The 19,548-nt window shown below is 41.1% G+C and overlaps 1 protein-coding gene across 4 annotated transcripts in view; it reads left to right on the forward strand.

Annotated features, from left to right (window-relative positions):
- The first annotated feature begins 1,209 nt into the window (after positions 1 to 1,209).
- chrm2a (cholinergic receptor, muscarinic 2a) overlaps positions 1,210 to 19,548 on the forward strand; it is an 81,556-nt gene continuing 63,217 nt past the window's right edge. For 2 of the 4 annotated variants that reach the window (XM_080491688.1, XM_080491691.1), the window contains exon 1: positions 1,619 to 1,865. The gene's annotated coding sequence lies outside the window, so the exon portion shown is untranslated. Of the gene's footprint in view, positions 1,515 to 1,618; positions 1,866 to 19,548 lie in introns of those variants that run through there. The other 2 variants (XM_080491689.1, XM_080491690.1) reach the window with 2 other exon arrangements.

Here is a 19,548-nt window from a genome sequence, read left to right on the forward strand (position 1 = left end):
AGCTTGTATTATAAAGTTTGCTGGTTTCAATCTCACTGCTGATCACACACCAAATAAGATGAGGGGGGGAAGCATGCATAGTGCACCAGCTATAGGAGAAGTTTTTTGTTTTTTTGTGGCTATTTCACTGCATTTTACACCAGAATGATTCAATAGAATTTATTTTACATTGAGATTGGAGTCAACTGCAACTGTTTGGTTTTGTGAAAATATAGACAATAGACAAAGAAAAGCTTGAGTTTAAAAGTTATTATGGCACTATTTCACTGGTCCGGCCCACTCGAGATGAAATTGTGCTAAACTAAAATGTGTTTGACACTTCTCTTGATGGACGCCCCGCTTAGTGTCTCACATCTTAAACATAATGAAAAAGTGAAAGGAGTCTTTTGAGAATACTTCCCCAGTAGATGTCAGTAAAACATCCACATTCCCTGTGTGTGGTTTTTTTCTTTTTCTTTTTCGGTGTGACAAGTTTAAAAAAATATAAATTAATATGAAGTCACACTAAGCCTTTAATACCAGCTGCACTATCCAAATTGTCATAAATCAGACAGGAATTCGGCTTTCAAACAACTGTTAAGCGGGTAAACCTCTATAAGTGTCAAGCAGCTATGAGAGAGAGAGAGAGAGAGAGAGAGAGAGAGAGAGAGAGAGAGAGAGAGAGAGAGAGAGAGAGAGAGAGAGAGAGAGAGAGAGAGAGAGAGAGAGAGACCAATGCAATGTACACAAGGTGACAAAGAGCAGATCCGCTTTGCCACATGTTAAGACAATCAACAGGCTCCCTGCGGGGACTGAGTGCGCAGACAGGCACGTGTGATGAGTTCCTCCTGCTTTTAGTTCGTCAATTAGGGATCGCTTGCTTTGGAAATGTGCGGCGCTTTGCAGCAATTTTCTCAGATGCTGGATGTCAAGTTGGTCGATCTTCCTCTTTTTTGTTCTTTTGACTTACAGTTTTTGTAAAAGTAAATTTAAAGGGGGGGGGGGGGGGGGGGTCGAATATGTGTGCTATCCTTGGTGCTGAAATCTGTAAATGTGTCATTTTTGGTTGTTATGTGGATGAAACGTAAATTACGCACACAACAAAATCAGGTTCCACTTATAAATGAGAAGAAAAATCATTCACATCGTCTTGTGTTGTGTTTGATTCGTATTATCTGAGATCTATTTACTCTATTGAGGATTTCTTTTTATGGTTGGTTTTTCTAAAAGGTGTTGCGCTCAGGCTGGTTTTCCTGGATCTCAAAAGAAGCAAAACAACGACTTCAGTCATTATCGTCTACAGAAGCGCCTGCCTCCTCCTTATAGCTCTATCTCTCCCTCCTCTCTCGCGTCTCCCTCTTTCCCACACACCTCCACCACCACCACCACCCCTCCACCTTCCCTCCACCCCTCCCCACTCTCTCCTCCTGAGCGAGCCGAGGCGCTTCTCGTCTCGAAAGCGTGTCCTCAGACATGCAGCCACTGCGCGATGAAGCGGACGAAACGACGCCACCCGCATGACACCATGAACGCAGGTAAGAATGGAATCTTTATTTATTTTTATTTTTTTTCACCCTCCCCCCGCCCCCCATCGTGTTGCGCAAAACTCTCATGTCCCTCTATTGAAATAAAGACTCAGGACTCAGACCAGGATTTGGATAGATAGAGGAGCTGGTTGTCTTCTGGTGGAGCGGTGGTGGTTCTTGCTGAAGGACACTTTCCGGAGCCAGATGTGGCCAGAGGTTTAATCCGGAGACCATTCCAGGAATCGGGACTTTTTCTCTCCACATTCCGCCTTTTAAGCCCACGGATCCACATCAACACCTGTATTCATGATTCCCCAGCGCGCAAGCAGAATGGAAACCACATATTCACAGTGAATTTTCGTAAGTTTTTTTTTTTTTTTTTTAATTAAAGATTTATACATTTAAGATGTGTTTTGGTGGTCGTGGTTGCTGGATGTGCGTAAACTTGGCGTCAATAATCCCACCAATGTCCATTCCTGGAGAAGACTTTCATTTCAGTGAAGTATTTTTCTATGTGATTCTCAGTACCATGTCGTCCACACCGAGGGCAGCAACTTTATTCATCTTCTTTGTACTGATTCATCTGCTGCTGCAGCTTTACGCGCTTTGCCATCAAGCTCCCCGTTAAAACAATGGCTCCTTTCCTCAGATATCCGCCAGTTTGGTCCATGTATGTCTTTATTTTCCTACAGTGGTTGGGTCAGTTTTGATGAATAATATAACCCAATAGTGTAGCAGAAACCTCTGCGCCAATGGACTCGTTTGCGCTTTGGATAAATAAACGTCCTGATTAAACAGCTGATTTGGCTCCACGGTTTCATCCACGAAGAATTAAGATTATTTTAAGAAATGACTTCCGCGGAACTGTGATATACAATTGTGCTTGTAGTTCCAGAGATGCAGATCTGTGTAGGTCTTAATTTACCTCGGAATGGGCTCTCCTCTAATCAACTCGATCAAGCATTTCGGATTTCAGCGCGCTCGATCATCAAAAACGCTTTCAGTACATAATTAGAAATGTTGTTTTTTTCCCTCCTCCGGTCATTTGTATGACTAAATTCAACAAGAAAGTAATGCTTTGACGTTGATGTATTGAAATCTTCGCTGAAGATCGAGATTAGGAGACGATTCTGCGTCGCAGCTGCGCCAGACGTGCGTAAAAGCGCATCGCAGGCGAGAAGACTTGAAACAGGTTTGTGGCGGATTTTGAAGACTGCGGGTCTTCTGGCTTGACATGTTTGAGGAATTAACCTCCTGAATCGGGCTTCGGGGTGCTCGTTGCTGCCCCCCCCCCCCGCAAAAAAAGAGAAAAAGTCCGGGGGGGGGGGATTTTATTTTCAAAGGTAGAACTGCGTTTATTCAGCGTCACCAACCTGGAATTTCCTCTCATTTCAGGCTACATTGCATTTTGTATTCAGGTTTCTTAAATAGGTAGGGCAGGAAGAGTTTGAGCAGCTCAGTCCTGCTTGTGTGACAGTCAAGAGGAGTCATAAAAAAATAAAAATAAAAAGCAAAAGACGCAGATGTCTACTACTCCTCTCATTTGGCTTGAAGGATCAGTGCCGTTGTGATGGCTGGAGGTAGGTTTTGAGTTACACTTCACTCTTACATGTGTGAACCTTCAAATTTGAGTCAGTGCTTCTAGATGGGGGTTAAAAATAGATGGGTTTATTTTTGTTTGCAGTATGTTGGGCGTAATCAGATTACTCTGATATGGGGGGGGGGGGGGGGGGGGGGGGGGGGGGGAGCAAGATGAAGCAGTCCGACCTGTTGTTTGGAGGAGAGATGCAAGATTCTCTTCATTGCTGTGTTTTGTTTGTTTTTGTTTTTCGAGCTGAGATTAATAATGCCTTGTTTTGATATCTCATCACAAGCTGTTAAATCCATCTGACACGCCTCACCTGTGGCTGCCACATCTGTGCAGAGGACTGGTGTTTACTGGCAATGTGTTTGGAATGAGTGCTGCGCCTTGACCTTGATTAAGTCGCTGGTGTTGATTGAAGAAAAAAAACAAAACAAAAAAGAGCTGCCTTGGTGTCTCTTAGTACATCTGTGTGCTTCCATATTTTAATCGTTTTGTTTTGGGGTTTTTTTTGCTCTTAAACGTGCATTACGGATTCATTTTTGCATCCGATTTGGTGTTTTCCAGTCTGGCTAATGACTGGAATTCACTTGAAAGTTTCCCCCACCTCCCTCTACTTCAGCCTGCAGCCTTGCACTGTTGTTCCTTTGAAATCACACCGCAGGAGAACAAGTGAACACTTACAAGTCCTTGTCTTTCTGTGAAGAATTAGCGTTCATCCATCTGGCGAAAAAACAAAAACAGAAAAACCCTCCCAGCCAAATTAGGCTCGTAAGAGAAAGCAAGCGTCAAAGCAACAGAAATTGTGCCGTTTAACTTGAGAAACACACATTTACATTGATCTTCGCAGAGGATTCCCTTTTTCTAACCTTGAGGAGTGTCTTAAACGGCGTGTTTTCTTATCAGAACAACACATTGTGCAGGCCTGTACACATCATAAATCTTCCAAGTACAGTTACCAGAAGATCCACAGAGAAACGCATTAAACGACGACGAGCTGCATCGTAAGTCACCAACAATGAAACCTGGAGAGCAGACAACATCTAAAATACAAAATAATCGTCTATTACGTAACAACAATAGAGCGTGTGGATTGTGGTGTGCAGATGGTGCAACAGTCCATTCTTCTCACTACTTCAGTGCTCATTGCTCACGTCTGGTTAAAGTTCTGGCTGTATGAGTGGAACCATGAATTTCTTTTCCAAATTTAAGGACATTAAACTACTTTTTTGTTGACTTTGTGCGTCTGGATGATATTTAAATACGTCATTAAATGTCAAAGTGGCAAGTAACTGGACTTAAGTAGTTCTCCAGTAATAGAATAGCATTATTGTCATTTTATGTCTCATATAATGAAACTACAGGTGTAAATATCTGTACTCGAGTAGTTATTTTTCTGATGTTTTACTTTAACTACGTACAAATATCAATATTTGTACCTCCTCCAGGATGACTCAATGAAGTTTGAATGCCAATTCTTGTGTTTCTTGCTTTAGAAATACTGTTCTTATATAATATACGAGCAGGTTATTCCATCTTCTTCTAACTTGTATAACTCAACACTGTACAGGTTGAATCTGTGACATGACTGATTATAATTATATAGCGTGTGTACATGGTTGAACATTGTATTGTGTGTCATTACACGGACTTGAATCAGGACTTTTATCAATATAACCACTGAAGTTTGTGTATCTCTGATTAAGTAAGGAAAAGAAAATATAACAGGTTAAGTTCCACTTATTTTGGAATCCAACCAAAATAATCCGTCTCCCTTGTGGAAAGTTCCTCCGACTTGTTGCCGCCGTTTTCCGCTTATTATCACGTCTGACATCCTGATGTTGATGGATGAGGTTCACATGCATCGTGACTGAAGAGTTATTTGATTTTTTTATTTTTTTTCATTTTCAGCCATCTAAGATCTGCCTAGGTCAGAACACCCTTTTCTTTCTTTTTTCCTCTCCTTGATGTCCTTTCCGATCTCTATTGGTATTACATTAGAGATGCAGAGATGATAGAGTGCACATAATCTAGTGTCAATGGGCTCATCTGTGATCGCCGATGATGACACGCATTGATTTATAGATTGTGCCTGGCATGCAATTATGCAGGGATATTGCTTAGTGGCATGTTGACAAGAAACATATATTCTGTTTATGACTTATTATAGATTGGCTGAAGTATCTGGGGTTGTTTTTTTGTTTTGTTGTTGTTGTTATTTCTCAATCTCATATATTTGCACTTTAACTATGATATACATTGCCCCCTATGGACAAAACGAGGTAATAGCAGGTATGAGTCCCGCTTGTTTCATGTTTAATCTTGAGGATTTAAGAAATAATATATACGCATATGATGAAAGCAGGGGGAAAAAAATGACTGTGTCACACTCACGCAGAAGACGGAGAGAAGGGGCTCATGCCAACGCTGCTACCTACCATGAATGCACATTGTATACCATGTTGCTAAGTCTGTGTTTTTGGCAGTGGCAGAACGAGCAGGCTTTTGTAAAATAAAGTTAAATTTAGCCGGTGGGGTGGCTCATTCCATGGACATAAGCTTCTCGGTTGTAGAGAGGCTGCACAGTGCACATTAGTGAATCTGTGTATCTGGCACACGCAGAAAGGAATGTCTAATTATCACGCTTTCAACCGCAAGAAGGCTCCTCTATTTGCACTGAGCTCCCTACTCTAATCGCTTTCTCTTTTTTTTTTTTTTTTTTTTCTGTCATTACACACTTATTTATTTTATTTTTACGCAATTAAAATGTTTTTTTTTTTTTTTTTTTTGCTCCGCGCGGATGGAAGTCCATGCAAGCGGCAGCAGCCGGGGTGCCGGGGGAACGCATAAAACTGAGCGAGAGAATGGCTCGACGAATGTGTGGAAATTTTGCGGAGAAGATGATTAGAGATTCTATGAGGAGGTTTTACATAACTGTGGATATGTCATACGCGGGGATGTGTGTGGGAATAAATGACAGGATGGGGATGTTTCTGACGTATATGTGTTAAAAAAAAAAAAAAAAAAAAAAGTGATTTGCCTTAATGTGCTGGGCGTTGAGCGACTGCACCAGCACCAACAGCTGGTGCAGCCTTTAGCTGTGCTTCCTATCAAGATGCTGAGTGATTGCAGAGCTTTACAATATGAAGTGCCACTAAACCACGGCACGAAGTGGCATTGATTGGAAAAGATGGGAGGAGGGAGATTCCTCCTTAAGGTCATTATCTAGCAGACAGAGAGAGTTAGACGAAACAAACCAGTGTAATTGCATTTGTAACAAAAGACTCGGAATCAATGGTCTAAGCACTACTTACAGCAGTGGGTCAGCGTATTTCATCAACATACAAATGGATTCGGTGACACTGTAATTGCTCATAAAATCTATTGTTTGAAGTCACTTCGGCAGCTCCCCGAAGCTCTGGAGTGTGTGGTGTGTGTGGACCGTGGTCTCGTGCGCGTCAAAAGCCATTTTGATGAACCAGAGGGACTGACGGAGACTTCACCATTCGCAGACGTTGCGACATTGATTAACCCAAAACGGGCGCGTGTATAAGAAAACTCCTCAACCAGGAAAGTCGTGACGAATGACGCTGCCACATGAAGTTCAGCTAAAATAATACAGAAGAAGATTGACTAGGTCTTTTGGGCTACTCCCTTTTTTTTTTTTTTACAGAGATCATCAAAGCAATCATTGCAACTTGCCTCCTGTATTCATTAGTTTAAAGGTCCCCTATTATGTAAAATTCACTACGTAATGGTTTTCGAACCGACTTTCTTCACTTCTCCGGCTGCAGCTCACAGTACTGTCGTCTCCCTCAGGCGAGGAAATGTGTGCTCATACAGGCGAAACAGATTTTCCCCTCGTGACATCATGAAGGGTGGGGGAAATGCACCCTCGTGGTTGGGGATACTCACTTGGACCCTCCCTCCTCGCAAACGCTCCTCATTAACATTTAAAGGTACAGACGCAGAAACAGCTTGTTCTCAGTAGCACTCACGAGAGGGACTTTTAGACTGGCTGGGATTTAGGACAAAGCTGAATTTAGAGAAAGACAATGTTGTTTGACCTCTGACCCCGACGTGAAATTGTTGAAAAAACTGTATAATATTGGACCTTTAAGGTCATCACTTAATCTAATGGATGGCGCAACACTCACCGGACTCTTTGTGTAGTTTACCTTTTTCTATGTTGGATCCCATTTCTACTTTTGAAACTGCCTCAGTTGGTGGTAATATTCAACAAGGTGCGGAAATCCTGCTCCATCCACGCATTTTTTATTCCACTTATATCCGGTTTAGGGTCGCGTGGCGCTTGAGCCAATCCCAGCGAATTATGTGCGAGGACAGGCCACCAGTCCAGAGACTTTGAGATCCACGTTGTTGGTCATCCTCGGTTGATACTAAGAGGTCCGAGGTGCGGCGCCAACATTTACCCGCCACATCATTCAGGCTCATTTCGCATTGCACGTCCGCAGACCGCTCTGGACTTTCATGTGGACCCTGGATGCACGCGCGGTTCCACTCATATTACAATTCAGGGATCACGACGGTACTCGTCTCAAAATATAGCATGAAGTTCCTGAAGATATTTCAACTTCTGGCGGAAGACTTTGACATTCTTTTAAATTGGGAATGTACAGATGGGGATCTCCTCATACAAGCTCTCCTTCAAAGTAGGTGTCAATTGTTGTTGTTTGTTGCTTTGGTGCATGCGCCTTTAGAATGACTTGGCCTCTCCATGGCCACCAGCAAGTCTGACCGTTGAACTTGATCTTACAAGTTGGTTCAGCCACATTTCTGCAGAGATCGCTAATCAGACATGCAACAGTTCAAGGTCTTCTATTGTCTGGTGTCGGTACCTTCAGTTTCCTCTTCATAGCTGTCCCTCTGTTACTGAAAATCGTCTATTAGTGTTTGTTTGTTCGTATTTTAGAGGCACTGACTAAAAATATAATACTTTTCCAGAGCAGTCTGTCTCCCTTTTGAAATGTTTTTCTTATCAAAACGGACACAAATTGTCCTTGGCAGTAGCAAATATATGACAGCCGACAGTCTCTCGCTCCCTTGTGACCTTTTTTTTTTTTTCCTTCTTCTTTGTTGGTGTTGCTTTCCAGCGTATTGAAGCCGTCCCCTTCAAAATCTGAGCGGCACTTTGATGCACAGCGGTGACAGCAGCAGCTGTAGTGTGACCCCGAAACATCTCGGGAGATCCCTCCGAACGCGAGGCTCTTCCAAAAGCCTCAGGTGTTCCTCAGTCTCACCGCTCATCTAGCAGTAATGTGGGGCAGCCATTCATCGCTCTTAATCACTGCCAGCCCCGCGACCGGATGATTCCTTCGCTCCTGCGGCTCCATAAAACTTCCAGATTCTGCTCGGCTCTCCGCTCCTGTCTGACCCCGGCAGGGAGGGGTTACTGTAATTGCCAGCGGGGCTGAATTCCTCCGTGATTGTCTGACACCGAAGGCAAAGAAAAAATAAAATAAAATAAAAAATTCAAGGGTATCCTCTGACCTATCCAATACACATTCTTGCCCAAATGGAGTGTGTGCAGAAAGTTTGACATCTCCAAAGGAGTTTAGATCAGCGGCGTCAAACCTGAGGCGCCAATCCGACCAAACCACCAAGCAAATCGTAAATATTTCAAATAAAGTAGTGCTTTTTTTAAAAAAAAAGAATTCTAAATAGTGGTGGACACAACACGGAGACCCGAACTGAGACATTGGTGACATTAACATGAAAGGTAGCGACACTGTAAACCTGGACTTTCAAAATAAGTAAATCGATCAAGTACTGCAAACTGAAATGACCGTTAACATTGTATTTAATTGAATATTTTGAGTATATTTTAAACATTTTGCGAAAAATTATCACTTTTTCTTCATTTGAGTATTAAGTTTTACTGCAATTTAAAAAATACACTTGAAAAAGAAAGTAGCTTCTATTGATAACATATAAAATAATCAAGTTCTCCGAACTTAAGTTAAGGAATTTGAATAAATTCAAAGAACTTAGAAATGACCAAGTGAAGCAATTCGATTAAGTTGGTCCAACTATTTTCTTTTTTCAGTGTATCTCAATTAGAACATTGTGACCCTAATTTTATATTATAGCTATATATATAAAAGGAGGTTTTTTTTTACATTAAACTGTATTTCACACAAGAAGATTTCATTAAAATTGCCCTTATGTTGAGATTGTAGCCATTTTCCATAGAAATTGTTTGGTTTTTTGTGAAAATATCCACATTTTCATCATGTATACAACAAAGTTAAAGTTTGAATTCAAAGCTTATTATGGCAATATTTTCCCAGTCCGGCCCACTCATGAAGGCACTGGGCTGTATCTGGTCCCTGAACTAACATGTATTTGTCACTCCTGGTTTAGATGGAGATTAATTTCCAATTTTTCGCAGCGGGGAGAAGCAGCTCTGCCCGGTGTCACAAGTTCTCGTAAACGACGCCGGCATGACAGGGAGCCTTAATATTGCACTGAGCTGCTGCAGATGCTGCTTGTGTGGGCGTTTTTTTTTTTTTTTTTTAAGTAGCCCTGTGTGACTTTCTCCCCTTGTTGGCCTGGAGCACTAACAAGCAATTAGCCAACAGGAAGAGCGCTCGGTATTTCAGGGGACGGAAGCCAGGCTCGCAAAGTCTGAGACTTCCTTTTGTTTTGATTCTGAGACAAAGTTGTTGTTTTTTTTTGTGCCACCACTGCACACTCAGCTTAAATCATTCACACCAGCGATGGGCAACTTTGATCCTGTTTAGGTCCACAACATACTTCCATCCACACATCTACACAGGACCAAACAAAAATGTTTCAACCATGTGTTAAAATACAGTATGTGGTCATTATTAAGCTCGTAAGTTAATTTGATCAAAATGCACACACTTGATGAATTCCACCACAATATTTGACCATTTTTAATGAATATTTACAATTGATAGACTCTGTCTCCATGGAAATGGAGGGAAATGCAACTGCACATGCGCGCCACAGCTGTAGGTAATAGTTCTTCTGCACACGTGCGACAACAACAACAATGGCGGCCTCCAGAGCGTCGTGACTCCCAGTCCATATTCTCCTGGGAATGGATTTATTTTTGATCTTTATGGGCAAGAGAAGGAACAAATCCCAAAGCATCATCTACATCAGTGTTTCTATGTATTACACAGTTTTCCGATTCAGACAGACCAACATGGTGAAGCAGAACAGTACGTTTGAAACAGAGGCTCAAGTTGCACAGAAACGTCAATTCGCCGTTGAAAGTCGTGCAGACCAAGAGGACGTGCGATATACATTCAAGGAAGCCGAGCATGAGAATTATTCCAAGTTCAAAAGCAAGTCGATGAGGTGCCGGCAGTTGATTTCTATCTGAATAGGCAGTAAAAGTCTTCCTGGAGGTATTGCTGTGCTAATTACCAGGCTGCCCGAGGCAGATAAACAGAGATGACCACCGGACGGAGACACAGTGTACTTGACATCGCTGATGAATCACCGTCGACTTGCTTGTGGCTCCCTGTTCTTCTGCCTGTACACAATTTAAGAGATCGGGTAACCCTAACCTTGTAATTATGTCAACATCCACACAAAAACCTAATTATTAAATAGTTTAGGAATTCTGACTTGCGTGTGAACAAACAACAAGGTGCTCCAGTGATACTTAGCTGTTTGCATTTTATTGTTTTATTGAAAATAAAAGAAAGATGACTTGAATTAGCCTTTTGGCTCAGGATAGAGAGCATACAATAGTTCAACCCAGGTCCTCGTTGGTTTTTGATTCATTACAGATTAAAAACTCTGTGAAAGGTTGTAGTAATTTCACATTTTGTTAAACAAGGTGATCTCCATAAAAAAAAATAAAAATGTTATCACAAGTAAAGTAAAAGACCACTTGTAGCGAACAACATAAGTTGCCTCCTCGACAGAAGTCTTCACTTTAACCTTGACCTGAGAAACACTATAGAGATGGCTAAAGTTTCTATGTAAAATTTCAAGGGGTTATAGAAGAAATTGTTGAAAAGCTTCACATGAATCAAACTGACATAAAAAAGATTTTGGGGGAGCGCTTGGGAGCGGTTTTCAAAAAGTTTTCAGTGACTCCGCGCATCGTTGCCACAGAAACTTAAGGCAAAATGTGACCAAAGTTTTCAATTTTGACATAAAAACATAGTGTAAATGGAGCCTTTTAAAATGACAGATTTTTGCTCTTTTTGGGACCAATTTTTAGAAAAAATAACCATTTCATTTTGCCACCAAGGTTTCAAAAATAACTTGAAAATGACCAGAGATAAAGGCACACTGATTGTGACCTGATTAATGGTGACGTCACAATATTGGATTCCAGTTTATTGAGTGAATATTTAAGCTAGAATATAAAAAAACTGAACATTTAACATATATATCTCACTTTGAACATAAAAAATGGCACAGTTGATCGAAAATCAATGGATTTAGCAATTTTGATATGTTTTTCTCCATTAGACCAAACTTGAAGTATTTGTTTTACTTCTCATTTTGCGAGTTTGGTGTTTTAGAGGGTTAAGTTTACGTCCTACTGCACCAATCAAACTGACCAACATGAGCAATTTATCACTCCGGCAAGAAAATATGATTCGATTTCAGTATCTAAATGGTCATTATCAGATCCTGAGACTAATTTCTGTAGCGATGTTCCTACACCACATGATCAACGTTGTAGTTTTATTGAGTTCTTACAAGAGCATTAGCACTGAATCCAAATCACCCACGTGAAGCCTGCCCACAGGTTGCCTGCATTTCTCTTGTGTTTCTCTGCAGTCCTACTTTTTAAGACACCGTCTCGTTTAAGGAATAATTGTGGTACTTTTGCAACTTTTAATTGGATCTAAGTCATAATAGGAGATGAGATTATTCAGCATAAATGTCTGCTTGGCGTGAACTAAAGCCTGGAGACATAATTGTTGACCATAAAATCTGCTTTGTAATATCCTTTTAGAAACGCATGAAAGATTTGTAAAAACTTTGGAATAAGCCTGGGGGCGGGTGGGGGGTGGGGGTGGGGGGTGCTGGACACAAACAATGCAAGTTAAAAAAGACTCCGCATTGTAGATTTTGACTGAAATTTCGGAATGAAGTGCAACCTGCAGTGTTTCATCGAGAAGTGATTATTGACGGCCAACCACCACAACAAGTGCATTGTTGTCTCATGGATGTTGTCACTCAAGCATTAATAGCAGATCCAAAGTGTGTAAGAGTATCCCGAGGTACTAGAACATTTATAAAATATACCTGCAGTCCAGCGTGCCAGCTTTTTGACTTGGATGCACCTTTTATTATGACTGCGCCATTGATCAATAAGGCTAACAAATAGAAGGAATAAATGAGTCCCTTGGTTTTCTCTTGGAAATAACAAGACTTGTTTCTTCGTCCAGCAAAAATCCATGAACTTGAAAACCATAACAAAGTCACATTCAAACTCTCTTTTGAAGGTTTGGTCGAGAGATGCACCGATACCACTTTCTTACCGCCACACGCTCCAGCTCCCTGCTAATGAGTGTATCAGTCATACTTTAGTCATGTTTAGCATGTAGCATCACTGATGTGAGAGCTCTGAAGCCTGTTAGCATGTAGCATTTAGCATGGCGCTGCTCTATCCAGTGAGGTGTTGAAGTAACGAGCGACATCGAGCTAATGTGTTAATGAGCACATTTGCTAAAAACGATGAGGTCATTGCCCCACCTCTTGACAACCCTCTCTGCGACGTCACTTAACAACAACAACAACAACAATGGCGGACTACATGCTCCAGATTGTACTGCAGAAGCTACTGATGTTATTTGGTTTAATAAAGCCAGAAGTTGGATTTCTCCAATATAAGGAATTCTGCATCCTGTGTCTTCTTCTCTGTTTTTGGTGTATTTTTGTGGCAGAGTTACAGCGCCCCTTATAGGCCTGGCATATATACTACATCATTTTGAGTCAGGGCCAAAGTTGCTAGTGATGTACAAACTATCTTCTCTCGATATTTTGGCAGAACATCATTTACATTTAGTACTCCGTGTAACCACGGGCCGGATACCCAATACTTATATTGACATTCCCGGTTTGATTGTCAGATTTCATAACCTAAGCATTGCCATCTTAGGATTGTTGTGCCACAAACAATGATATCAGATCCAAAGCATGTGGAAGCATCTCGCATTGCTACAATATTTTTCTGCAGTCCAACCCCTCAACAAACTGTCATGTTTGAGTAACATTTGAGTCACTTTTCCTACTTTTAATTGAATGTAAGTCACATTCCGACTGCGCAGTGGATGAGATTACTCAGCATTAACATATGTTTGGCATTAGATAAAGCCTGGAGACATAATAGTGGCTGCTCGGAAAATATGCTTTGTAATATCCTTTTAGAAACACATGAAAGATTTTTCTTTTACAAAGTTGGGATTAAAGCCTCGGGGGTACGCTTCGTTATCAACCCACACTTTGCAAAAACCTAAACACTGAATATTTTCCACCACATTAATCAATCAGGCAAAAAAATAGAAAGAAAGTAGATGGACTAATATATTATTCAGCCTTGTTTACACAAACTTAATCGTCGCGATCTGTCAGACAAATGTGTCTCTTGGCTTCCGGAATAAATTGAGAAGACCCTCGCATACTGCTTTTGTAAAAATGGATCAATTGTGGTATTTAAGAGCAGTAATTATTCATTGCGATTATTGGAATTCCCTGAAATGTCTTGACTTTATATAAAGTAACCAAATTAAACCTTAAACATTAAAATATTTGCTGTCAATAGTGTCCCAGGCCGTATTGACTATTCACTTGTGTCGGTTAAATTAAACGACATTTAATAGTTGATTTGAAAAGCCCTCATGAAAATGAAGAAAATGATTTTCAAGCTCATTTGGTACAATCAAGAATCTACTTCTTTTCCATCTACGTAGAGATGGTTTAGGTCGATCTATAATTGGGTTTTTTGGTTGGATTATTGTTCTGTCCGTGTGAAGGTATCAAAGTAAACCCGCTAAATTTTAAAAGTGACACAGATAAATCTGACAACATTTGCTAAAGCGACTCAAAAGCACTGAAATGCTGAAAACATAACTCCACCTCGCCCTTATGACAATGAAGTAAGAATGCAATTTCTTTCAAATAAAATTTCTGAACAGTAAATATACATCATGTTGTTATGATAATCAATAATATATTTTTTTTAGAAAATTGTATTTTTTTTATATATACCTAATTTTTCTTCATATTATCATTAGTAGTAGTATTACTTTTTTTTGTCTTATTTTGTACACTGTTTAAAATAAAGATATATTTACCAATTTACATGCACATTAGCAGTGTTTTCAAAAAGAGCGTTTACAAAAAGCTGCGTTTTCAGTGGCTCAGAGCTCCGTAGTTGTGTAAGTGGGCCCGCAAAACACAACAGAAGTTTTCAACATTCACTTGAAAACATTGTGTCAACGGGGCCTAAAATGAAACGACGAACTAGTATAAGAGAAAGTAGGGAAAATATCTTAACTAATAGTTCTAAAATAATTTTTTTACATATTGGCTCCTCTCAGTATGCCTTACCGCAGTGTCATTATCAATCCAATAAATTTCTAAAGCAGTGTTGAAGAAGTTGTGTAAATCTGCACGATGTGGTTTCCTGTTATTGTCACGCGGAATTAGCCTCACGTCTCAGACTGTGTACACACTCAACAGATCAACACGGTCGCGACCCTGGAGATTGAGGATCAAATCAAAAGGTAAACAGTATCCTCTCCTCTGCGGTGGGAAAGCGGCGGCTGCTCTCCATCCCGTCTGAGGTCAATATTATGAAGTTCGGTGATAATTATCGTCTGTTATTGTTTCATTCTGCGTTTGTTTTTTTTTGTTTTTCCAGCGAAGGCCTGTTTATCGGCCCCAGGTATGAACCGACTTCGCTCTTGTCTCTTCGAATGCCCCGAGGCATTGAACACTGCAGTTTCCTTTTATGTGGTTTAGCCGGTTCAATTTATCGACTCTGTCTCCACTGACTTTTTTTTTTTTTTTTTTTTAAGTAAACGTGAGACAAAGCCCAGATAATGGTAGTAAATACTGCTGTCTGGTTTGGACTATGTTCGGTGGAAGGCTGCTGTTTTTCCAGCTGCCACGGCGGGAGGGAGAGTCAAAGACGCAGACGTATTACAGGAAGTTGGGATAGTGAGACACTTCTGCAGGCAAACCGAACACGGCCGGGTTATTTAGGAGACCAAACATAGCCTGAGATTACATGTACGCATGATAAGTGCAGCGTGACCAAGTCATCCGAGACCCGAGTGTCTCTCTGTCCCTCAGCCTTCACTCTAAGAAGCCGGTGGACACTGTGTTTTATCCACGGCTCCGTACAGATCCACGCTTCGGTTTGACATTCTCAAAGACCATCCCTGAAGGTCTGTGTAACTCGTTCCAGGTGAATGATTTGACATTTGGAAGAAATGCCAGCTAGAAGGGAAAGTGGGCACTTCTTAGGTAGTCTGTACTTGTGTGTTGTTTTGGGATTCTGCATGTATGGAGGTGAGGTGGGAGGTGGGGGGGCTGCATTATTCTTTTTTGGGATGGTCTCTGGCCTCCTGGTCGGCCCGGCTCGCTGCGTGTCAGAGTGAGAAGCCCATTTGAAATGCTGTTATTTGACTTGACAGGAACAGGACTCCTGACAGAGTCCAGAGACTCCGCCGCGTCAGAGGAGCAGAAACAGACTGCGGGTTAGATTCAGTGTGTGTGTGTGTGTGTGTGTGGGGGGGGGGGCCCTCCGCAGCCCCTGCGTTCACACTCTCTGATGGTCTCTTCTGACAGCTCTCTCACAAACAAAACAAAACAGTCATAGCAGAGAAAAGAAGTGTGATCTTATGGAGACTTGCAATAGAAAAAGCACATTTTGCCAGTCAAACAGCTCACTGTGGTGTCAGAAAGCTTCATTTGGAGTTGGAGGTGATGGTTTTTACTGACCTCCAGTGGTTTATCTTACACACAGAGGTGTAGACTTGTAATCTTAAGGTACTATATACTGTATAAGGTTGAATTATAACTATTTTAGTTTAAGGTGAGACATTGGTAAAGTGGGAAGATAGGAAACTATATTTCATAACAGTTTGAATTGCTAATCCCGCACTTCAGATCATATGCTTTGATAATGGCGGTGTGGTTGAGAGATATACCCCCTTTTTTTTTTAATGTGTATGCATTTCGATTAAATCCACTTGACCGACAGATCAAACACAACAAAGCCAAACTTCGGTTGTGTTTGGGGTGTCTGTTTACATGACAACAAACGACTTAACCTTTGCACATATAAGAACAGGTGCAACTTGATAGCCACTGACCTGGTGCTCTGAAGATTTAGTCTGACAGACACGCAAAATAACACACACTGTCGATTTAGCACTCTTTGCCTACATGAGTATTGAATGATTGTGTCTGTTTTCACAATGTTTGAAAAGCACATGAGCAAGGCCTTTCAGCAGAGGTGTTTGCTGCTATTGAAGTGAGAAGCAGTACCTCGGCTGGCTCGCCACAACTTTTATTTGTAGACTTTATTAAAATTATGAGATAGTTTATCTCTGTGATTTTGTGACCGATTTTGTGACCCACGTTGCATTTTATTTTTTTATTTTTTTATTTTTTCACGAATGCTTACTGTAGCACTCCGGTAGAAAACGAATGCCTCCACATGTTTGTGCCATGGTGAAAACAAGCAATACAATAACATCCCCCAGCTCTTTGTTGTTGACTAAACAGGGTCTAACGTATGCAAAACCCTCATCTGAATATCCCGTTTGCACTCGCAGTGCGACATGCATGCAAACTGAAAGTATAATCTATTTACGTGCGAATGTCCTTTCGTAGATTTTATGCAGTATCTTAGTAAATCGGGCCCTAAATGAACCATTGTTGCCAAAAAAAACGACATTTGTAGAGTAGTTGATGGATGGATGGAGGGATAGAGGTATGGAGGGATGGCTATAGGGTAACTTTTTGTCACCAAGAATGTAAGCTTGGCAGATTGTAGCATTTCACATTGGAAATAGCCCAGTTCACACATAATCAAGTGAGAAGATATCTAAAAAAAATATATATATATTTCTTTCTTTCTTGGCACAGCACATCTGTGACTGCCATTCCACTGCATTTTCCCATACTTTTCAATCACGACGACTCAAACCTATTGGAATTGCCGTGCGGCTCCGTCTCTCCGCAGCTGCCTCTGCTTTGTTTGTCAATCAGAGGAGGAGCACAAGAGACAAGGTCACCCCACTTCTCTCCAATTTTACACAGTTTTCTCGTCCAATCAATACGGCCCAACACGGCTAAATCAGAGAGGTCTCATTCCCCGGTCACCTGATAATTGGAAGCTGTTAGGATGGAGGACGGGACGGGAGTATCAATTCGCTCAGCCTTTAGTGGAATAAACTGAGGCGGGATTACTTGGTGCTAAAAGCTGAAGCACGGGGGGAAGAAAAAAAAAGAATAGCAACAGTCCTTCATTTTCCACTTCAATTAGTGCATATTTTCAAAACTGAGTTTTTATCAGGTTTCAAGCTTGCATGGTAGAGAACTGTTGTATTCAGAGCTCATTTGTCCTATAATGAATATAAACTCTGCTATGAAAAGAGTATTATTGTCTTCACAATAACATTTATATGTGCGACAATGTGAGAAAAGGTCATTTTAAAACCCACTGTTGATGGAAGTTTCACAAGTAGATTTTTCAAAAGTAATCTGGCAAGTAAATGGAAATGGCTTGGGTCTCGCTTTCTTTATCTTGGTACTCGTAGCAGATTTTTCTCCCCGTTCTGACTTTTCATCACTTCTTTCATTCCTTGTTTGATCAAATATGTTCCCTGCGAGATGTGAGTCCCACTGCCCAGAGGTACTTTAAAGATTTCTCCCCGAGACAACCTTTCACTCCTTCAAGTAATAACTTTTCTCTAAGTTGCGAGCTGACACATGCCACCAACGATCCGTCCATGCCGAGGGTCTGATTTTACTTTTCCCAGCACCCAGTCGTCGTCTCATTCTCACGTCCTAATTAGACTCGTACTGTGATTAGGGCTTTATTAGATGGAGGTGCAGTGGAAAGGTCAACCGCTTTGCTAAAAAACACGGCTGGTGATGACATTCATTTTAAGATGCTATGCTTCAGCAGGTGCTTAATCAGAGTCATTAACGTATAGTCAGCTTTGAATTACGTGCAGGTAATTTCGAATGAGACTGAAGATGAAAACTGAAAACAGAAAGAGGTCAGATGAGGTAACTGCAGTTTTTGAAGTGACATCAAAGAGCTTGACATGTTGCCTGATGTGGTTGTTGAGTCGTTTCTGTCCGAGCCTTGTGGTTTTTCTGTATGGAGTCATATTCACATCTCGTTGTCTTGTTGCAGGATTCCACAATGTGGCTTTTCAGACTCTTGTCATGTTGTTTTCTTTCCTGTGTTATATGAGATTCGGACACTTATTTACATGTTTCAAGTGAAGACGTGTTGTTTGTTGCACTTTTGCAAATTCTGTGTTTACATGCCAATGTTTTCAAGACTATGTATGTTTCTCCAGAAATAGAAACACAGTGTCTGTTAACCAAAAATCGACCAGGTCCCAGCAGAACATGGTCTGGGAGTCATGACACTCTAAATGGCGGCCATTGTTGTTATTGTTCATCTCCGGAGCATGTGCAGAAGAACTATTTAGTTTGACTATGGTGCACATGTGCTGTAGCAGTAGTTCTACGGTCAAAATAGAGACGGACCCACAAAGTGGCGTTTTCACCCGTTTACATGGAGTCAGAGTGTTTACGAAGCCGTTTTCAAAAAGTTGTATTTTTAGTGACTCTGAGCACCGTTGTCACATTAACAAACACCCAAAATGCAACAAAGGTCTTTCATTTTCACTTCGCCCCGCCTCTGGTTTCAGGCTCCTTGACTTCCCCTCCTCATGAATGGCTAATTGCTGTTTTCCTCCGTGATCGGTTTCTCCTGTGCCTGAGTGTGTGATTGTCTGCACCTGGTGGCTGTGGTATATATTGGCCGTCTTCTGATTTGCAGTATATCCTGTGTGGGTTGCTTTATATTGTCTCAGCATTTGTTCCTGTGATCTTTACTCTACTTTTGGTCTTGATTTGTGTTTTGGGGAGTTTTGGTTTTTGGGATTGTTGCTGTTACAAAAAGAGCATTAAGCCTATTAATGGAGTTGCGCCAACTGAATCCTCCTTTCAGCAAACCCTGACACTCACTGTAGTGTCTCCCGGAAGAAAAGAGCTGTCATAATTTGTTTTATTTGAATGAAAATGGCAAAAGCAGCTCATTTTGGTCAAAATGGTTGCAGACCCCTGTTTGAATGTGTGCCTGGGTTTTTCCTCGAGAAACTCTAAATTCTCCAAAGGTGGAAGAGTGTGATTTTGTGTTTATGTAATAAGCTTTTGATGTACTGGTGATCTGTCCCGTGT

Source organism: Lipophrys pholis (genome assembly GCF_963383615.2).
Source record: "Lipophrys pholis genome assembly, chromosome: 22".
In the NCBI taxonomy this organism is placed as follows: Eukaryota; Metazoa; Chordata; class Actinopteri; order Blenniiformes; family Blenniidae; genus Lipophrys; species Lipophrys pholis.